The sequence below is a fragment of the Vulpes vulpes genome, chromosome 6, assembly GCF_048418805.1.
Source record: "Vulpes vulpes isolate BD-2025 chromosome 6, VulVul3, whole genome shotgun sequence".
Lineage (NCBI taxonomy): Eukaryota > Metazoa > Chordata > Mammalia > Carnivora > Canidae > Vulpes > Vulpes vulpes.
This window is the reverse complement of record NC_132785.1, coordinates 27,193,685-27,202,044: the sequence shown is the minus strand read 5'-3', so window position 1 is coordinate 27,202,044 and position 8,360 is coordinate 27,193,685.

Below are 8,360 nucleotides of genomic sequence, written 5' to 3'. Positions count from 1 at the left end.
ATTCACACTACTTGGCCTGGCATTTTAAGTCTTCTATGATTTGTCTCCCACTTTTTCTACTTCCAAACATTTCCTTCACATGCCTTATTTTTCAGTCCAAATGAATTAAGCCCTGTATTTTTTTTTTTCTGCTTCCATATCTTTGCCCATGCTAGGAATTTCCTGCCCAATCATCTTCTATTCATCCTTCACAAGACCCAGCTCAGTCTTCAAAACTTTGGCCTCAACAACCTACCCTCACTCCAAACCTCTCCATCAAGGTTGAACTCCTAAAAACTGCCACCCTAGAAACTGTAGGGGAAACCTCCAGCAGTCAGTCATCTCACTGTATATGTGCTTTGAGGGCAAAGAGAAGCCTTTACACAAGTCATTGGCTAACATATGTCAGGAAAAGCCCAGAACACAGACTCTTCGTTTTTTACTATTTCTGTCAGGGTGCCAAGGGTTTGGATCAATGCTTCATTAAACTCCACTTCTTTGTGTGGAAGTTAGAATAAAACAATCTTTAAGAACAACCACAGATCAGTTTTCCTAGCCTTACTAAAGTCATGGGTCTTAGCATAAAGCCCAGGTTTAGACCTAATCACATCTCCTTTCCAAACAAGTTTTGTGGGTTTTTTTTTTTTTTCAAAATTTCTAGATGCCTTTATGATCTTTATAATTACTTGACCTCAGTTTTTTTTTTAATCTGTAAAAATCAGGGTAATCATTATAACTACCTCACAGGGTTGTTTTGTGGATTAAGTTAGTTAACATAGAATAATCATGTCTAGCATACATGTTTAAAGTTATATACATTAGGTCTCTTTTTAGAAGGGGAAGAAAGCCTTGTAACTGACTAGACATAGTTATTGAGACAGATAAACAGCCACTTACTTGGTAGGTAGATGTTGTCCAGCCCCAGAGGAAGGTGGAAACCACCTAAATTTTGCCTTGCATCTCCACCTCACCCTAGCTCCTAGCCAGTGACATCACCCGGGTATGTGAAGCCAGCTACCTTCCAGTGATCCCAAATGCCCACCCTACCTATAACTACTGCTATGTAAGTGGGCATTGCAAACGGCATCTCCAGTGACTCAAAAAACACACACAGGCACACACACCCACGCATGCACACACATACACCCACACACAACCAATCAATCTATCAAACAGGGCTAGAAGATTAAAGGGAGAAACTAATGCTTTATGGTTTCTATAGTGAATGGCTCTTACAGGCCTCTGGCATTCTTGGCAGAAGTTCCATAACCAAAAGACTCCCACTCCACTCCCTCTCTTTGGGACTCTACTGCCAGCATTTCTTCCCTCAATCATCCCATTTCTGTACTCTGGAATCCTATGCAGCATACCACCTTCTAGGAGATATGTTTAAGCCACAAGATAAGAGTTATACCCCCATGCATGAGTCATTCGTATTATCTTGCAATGGAGAATCCTTTTAATGGAGGCAGCCCACTCTCGCTGCAGTGAATAGGTATTGCTTGCCTTCATTCTCTTGCTTTTCCATGTAACCTCCTCTTATACGTCAGGCTCTGAGAGTTCTTCATTCTCTATGTCAATTCCTAATGCCTGTACTTCACCCTCCTCCTGTCTGGATGATGATGATGATGATGATAATGATGATGACACTGAACACTTGGTATGAGCCACACTATACTCAGGGACTTGTAAATATAACTCCTCACAGCAACCTAATGAATAAGGTATTATTATTATCCTCATTAAACTCAGGAGGAAACTGAGGCCTGACATGTTATGCAACTTGGTGAAGTCACATAGTTAGGAAGTGACAAAGCCAGAAGTTAAACCCAGAATAATCTGGCTTGAGAGCCCATAACTTTAACCACTTTGATGTACTTTCTCTCCTCTGAAGGACCTATTTTTACTCACATCTTGATCCCAGCCTGCCTACTGACCCTTTAATTTTGCATGTCCCTCAGTTTGAGTATACTTGGAACACCCAGTAAATTCTCTTGAATCTACCAGGCATAGAAGTCTACATTCTGCCTTCTCCATGAGGACAGGTGGACAATGACCTACAGATCTCGAAGTTGATAGAGAGGGGCACCTGGCTGGCTCAGTCAGAAGAGCATGCAACTCTTGATCTTGGAGTTGTGAATTCGAGTTCCATGTTGGGTGTAGAGATTACTAAAAAATAAATAAATAAACTTCAAAATTTTTTTATTTAAAAAAATCAGTTCATATAGAGTATTACTTATAGTTGTATATATTTATTCCTGGGCTACATTATACTGAAGAAATTGGCTAACTCAACAGTTACACCTAGAATACTTCTCTTATCCGTATTGACTACAGAGGTTAAAAAAAGCTATCTAACTCTTGGATGCCTGGGTGGCTCAGCCAGTTAAGTATCTGCCTTCTGCTCAGGTCATGATCCCAGAGTCCTGGGATCAAACTCTCTCCAACTCCAGGCTCAGCGGGGAGTCTACTTCTCCTTCTTCCTCTGCCCCTCCCCCGGCTTGTGCTCTCTCCCTCTCAAATAAATAAAATCTTTTAAAAAAAGCTATATAACTCTTCCCTAGTCCCTTTTCAGACAGGAGAGAACATATGATACAGTTCTGACCAATAAGAAGTCAGAAGTCTATAAGTTAGGGGTGGACAGGCTTCTAAGAAACATTTTTCATCAAAAAAAAAAAAAAAGGAAAAAAGACCACTAGTCCTGACCCATTCCCCTTGCTGCTGTCATATAAATGTAGTATCTAGAAACAATGTTGACACAACAGGAAAGCATGCCAATGCACTGGAGACAGTGGAAAAGAAAGTTAGATTCTTGGGCTTTGAAAACATTGTTGAACTTCTGCTCACCCACTTGTACGTGAGATAATTAAACATCTTTATTGCTTAAGCCAATCAGCATACTTGCAGCTTAAAACATTCCTTATGATACAATAGTAACAATAAATGGTTTACTTTGCAAATTATGGATTCCATTATTCAAAGAAATCCTTTGCCAGCTTCTAAATATAGTAAGTTAAACTTCTAGGAATGGTGTAGGGGCTCTGGGAGAGGAGAAGCCTAACACCCTTACTACAAAGACTCCAATCTGAGGGGAGGGCAAATCCTGGTAACCAGCCTGCACAAAAGGCAATGTGTTGAACTGTAGATGATACACTGAATGAAGCAAAATATAAGGTCAAACAAAAATAGTCACTCCTATAAATTCAAGCCAGACGATATCATCACAAGAGGGAAAAATAGCGATACTATCCTTGACTCAGATTCAGACACCTGTGTTCTGATCCCAGTCTCGCTGCCTTGGTCATATCAACTAAGCTTTCTGGGCCTCAGTATCCTCATTTGTGAAAAGAGAGAAGGGACCAGATAACTTCTTGATGCAAAACATACCTAAAACATTTTAATTCTTTGAACGCATATATTTTCCCATTGAAGGTGAAAGCTATGACTTAGCGGTCATCAAACTTTCCTTTTGCCCACAAAAAGCATGGAAATACAACCTTATACCTCTGCCTTCTAGTTACAGTGAGTACAAAGGTAAATATTCCTTAGCGAATTACGTGGAAGAATTACAACAGAGGATCTGCTGACAACACACATCATTATCCAAAGTTCAACCAAATCATAAGACAGAATCAGTGTTTACTTCATTTAACGTTCTTGATCACATAGGACTTCCCTTTATGTAAATAAAATATAATCTGCCCAAAGGCCAATTTACAGAGAGCTTTGCTTCTCTTCTTTTCCTTTCTTACTTCTGTCATGTTATCTATCCTATCCATCCTTTCCCATTGTAGATATATGCCCCATAGGTTGCCCCCAACAAAATTAATTTCATCTCATTTTTCCCCTTAGATCGCTGTTCTCTGCTTTCCACTGTGATATGATTAGATTACCAACAAATCCTGTGTTATTATATCAAAAGGAGAATTCCAGTCTCACAGAGAATGTTAAATCAAGGAGAAAGAAAAAGGGATTCACCTGGTGGATAAATCCAGAAAATTTTTAAATCTTGACATTCTAAAACCTTGTCATTTAATTCTTGTATGTGCTTTCTTCACATCATGAAGAAAGCTTACTTTCTTCACAACCGAGCTTACTAAGTAGCTACTGCAGACTTCCTGGTTTGAGAGTAGTATGGCAAACACCATAAAAAGCTCACAGATAAATAATATGTTCTTTGCTTTCAAGGGACTTACAATTTTTCATGGTAATTATATAAATATCCCTAATACATGGCAGTCCACAAAGCAATATGAAATGTTAGGAAGAAGAAATTAATTTCAACTGACAAAGCTTTAAGGAAGAGTGAATATGGAGACATAGACAATGGCTTATGTTTATATTCTATTCTGAAACATACTTTCTCGGTTGTGAAGTGTCAATCTGCCCAGAACTTAACTTAGATCAAAAAGTTAAATACCATATTGGCATTTTGGATGAGCTGGCTAGGATCCTCAGTGTCATAGCAAGATTAACTCTTAAGTGGATTAACTCAAAGTGGATCTGCCTTCCTTACAGCTGCTCCCTTGCCTTCTCCATCCCACATAGCCAAGATAAATAAGGAGAGAGAATGTGGAACCCAAAGCCAGGAGCACCAAGGATAGATACAGAGCTAGAGTATGCTTCCGCCCATCATGGCGTCATCTCTTCCTCTGTTCCTTGATCCTGGCAGCAAAAGAAACCTCCCAGAAACTCAGCCTCGCAATAAATCTCAACTGCAACAGCAATTCCTTCCATTCACAGATTTCTTCCTCCCTCACCTTACGCCTCCTCCCCTACCCGCCTCCCTAGGACCATCCTAGTCAGTATTCTGGTCTTTGCTTCTGACATGCTTCCTCTCAATGCCTCAGAGTGTCTGTTTTGATAAAAAAGAACATCATGTCATAAATGGTGCTGTCTGACGCTCAGGCCAGGAGCAGCCAAGGAACTGTAAAGATCTGTTTAGAATCACGACCACTTAGCAGGCACACGGCCACTAGGCCTTTATGACCATTAATTGGTTTATCCTCCCTGAATCCCTCCAAGGCATCTCTTAGTATCTCCATTTGACAAATAGAGCAAAACTAAAATGCAGAGAAATTGACTAATTGACTGACTTGCCATAAGGGGAAGAAGATGGCAACAGACTATTAAAAGCAAGTCCTGTCATGAAACTTGAAGATTTTGAATACTTGCCTGCCTTTCTGCAACATGTTAGTATCCAAGTTTTTTGAATTTGGAAGGAGATTCTTCAAATTTCTCTAATTTACCCACCTCCACTTTCCAAACCAGAAAATCAGGGCCGACTGAGAGCAAGGACTTACTCAAGGTCATGCTGTGACTAAGAAGAGGATGTAAGACTCCAACCCAGGTATCTGTACCCCAGATGCAGTGCTCTGTCAACCCTGAGGAAACCCAGATCCAGAAACGTGAAGTCACACAACCTTCTGATGGCCATGCTGCCCTGGGCATGCTGTCCCAGGAGAGATATGAGAACAGGTATACACTTTGTGCACTGTGCAAAAGCCTGTGGCCAAGGAGACAAGTGGAGACTAGAATCCAGCCTGTACTCTCTCAACAAAGCTCCATGTTTTGGGATAGGAGTAGCAACCAACAGAAGGAGGGGCACCATCTGCCCATAGCTGCTGCCACTCACAGAAGACCCCTTCTTCTAACACGCACTAGGGCATCCCCCAGACCAGCAGCAGCTCTGAGACTAAGCCTCTTGACTCTTCATCTAGTTCTGAATAGGAAAAAGAAGTTGTTTTTGGAAAACGGAGAAAGGAAACCAAGAGTGATATGTGGCTTCTAGTTTCTAGGATATTATTGTACACCAAGAAGAAGGCAATGTAACCAGATTGCCTGGCTAAAAATGTGCCAGGATACTTTATTCTTGTTATAATATAACACACTCTAAATGTAGCACAGTTGATTCAACTCCATATTAATTAAATATGTTTTGGAGTTTTTAAAAACACTTTTTGGAAAAATGTGTGCCAGTGCTCCAAGTTCTGCACAAAGGAGGATGCCAGGATAAGTCTTCTAAAATCATAAGGGAGTGCAGTCTCCTTTGTGTCTAACCTGCTTCAACTGCCACTGATCCTTGACCTGACCGAGACTGCGGGTTGGGGAAAGGGGACAGATATTATACTATACTCATTCGCTATGGAGGTACAACTGCCAGAAGACAGATTTTTCCATCTTGGCCAGAGGCCTAGTCACTCCCTTTTTTTCTAGAACAGTGTTGTAGCTGTAACACTCCTAGGGCTACACCTTCTACTTCAGCTGTATTAGATCTCTGGGCATGTAGGCTCTCCCTTCTCCAGGGAAGCCAGTACAGGCTGACAGCCCTGCTACAGCAAGTGAGCTAGAGGAGCTGCTCATGGTGAGGAGCAAAAGTCAAGGAAGAGTCAAATGAATCTGAGATTTCTAACTTGGCCAACTGGGTTCAGGGCAATATCAATAACCGAAATGGAGAAAAGAGGAAGAGGGGAGTTTTGAAGTTAAATAAAATGAACTCTGCTTTGGAAATATTGACAGCAGCTATAAATAAAAGTCTCAAGTTCAACAAATGCAGGGGAGAGTAAGAGGTGCAAAAATCAGGGCATGGATCATGAGGCTTTCTTCTCTTTATCTTCCCATTGTCCAAAAAGCTCATTATATTTGGGAGGGTGGAAGGTAGGAAGATCATTTTCAACCTTTCCAATGATCTATTAGTGCATCACCAACTACCTCAAACTCGGTGGCTCAAAACAACAACAATTTATTATTTTTCACCATTCTAAGAGCTGGCTGGGTGGTTCTTCTGCCTTACGTTGTGGTGAATGGGCCATCCAAATGGCCTCACATCAAATGGCTGCCCACAGGTGATGGATGCCAATGGGGAGCACAGCTAGCGCCGTCAGTCAGGTGACATCACTTCTCCATGGACTTTTCTCTGTGGCTGCTTGGGCTTCTTCACAAATGGCAGCTGGGTTCTAGGAAAGAGACTTCTGAGAGAATAGATCCCAATGTGCAAAAGCTTATTGACCTTCCTCTTGCATTGTGTCTGCTAATGCCATATTGGCCAAAGCTCATTAAAAGGCCAAGCTTAAATCAACATGGAGGGAAGTACACAGGGCATGAATACTAGGGTGCATGGTTCATGGTTCATTGCGGGGCCACCAAAGCAACAGTCCACTGCACCTTTTTATATGACAATTAGACTTTTTAAAGTAGAACTCAAAATCTGCTCTAATCTTATCGCTCACATTGCCACATGAGCTCTCACTCTGGATAGACTAGGCTTCTTTTTTTTTTTTTTTTAAGATTTTATTTATTTATTCATGAGAGATACAGAGAGAGAGAGAGAGAGAGGCAGAGAGAGAAGCAGGCTCCATCCAGGGAGCCTGACGTAGGACTCGATCCCGGGTCTCCAGGATCAGGCCCTGGGGTGAAAGCGGCGCTAAACCGCTGAGCCACCCGGGCTGCCCTAGACTAGGCTTCTTAGATTCTGACCCTCTGCAATGAGAAAGAATGCTAATGTCCACCCATTCCACTCGTACGCACATGGGCACACAATCACAGTCTACCCACAGACCCTTCTATTTCTTACGTTCCTACTAAAATCCAGTCTTTTGGTTTCTTGTATCTTGTTCCAAAACAAAACCTTTTACTACACTTCTTTTCAAAGGGGCTTTACTTGCTCTGGTCTTTCAGATTTCACAAAAAAAATCATTTTGTTCTTAGGGAATAAATAAAGGAAATTAGGAGAAACAGACAGGCAGAGTGTGAAGTAGCTCTGGCTCTGGAGACAGACGATCCTTGGATGGAATCATGACTCTGCCGCATGCTAGCCTGTGACTCAGCACTAATGTTTTGTTCTGGTCTTTTCTCTGAGCCTTACTGTCCTTATGTGTAAAGTGAAGATTATCATAGTAGCTACTTCCAATGACTCTTGGAAGGCCTAAGTATGATAATGAATGCAGGGTCTTTAACATGATGCCTGACACAAGGTGAACACCAAATACATGTTAGCTCCTATTATCCAAAGGACATAATTTACTGTAAAGCAAGTGACATGTGAATAAAAAGGTTACAAGAGGGCTCTCTCATTGAGAGACGAAGCTCTCAGTGCAACGAATTATAAAAATAAGGTGTGGGCAGCCCAGGTGGCTCGGCGGTTTAGCACTGCCTTCAGCCCAGGGCATGATCCTGGAGACCCAGGATGGAATCCCACATCAGGCTCCCTGCGTGGAGCCTGCTTCTCCCTCTGCCTGTCTCTCTGCCTCTCTCTGTCTCTCTCATGAATAAATAAATAAAATCTTAAAAAAAAAAAAAAAGGTGTATGTGTGTTTCTGTGTTGAGGGGAGGGCTGTAGCTGTAGGACTTATTGGTTCAACCAATGAAAAGTCCAGGTGCAA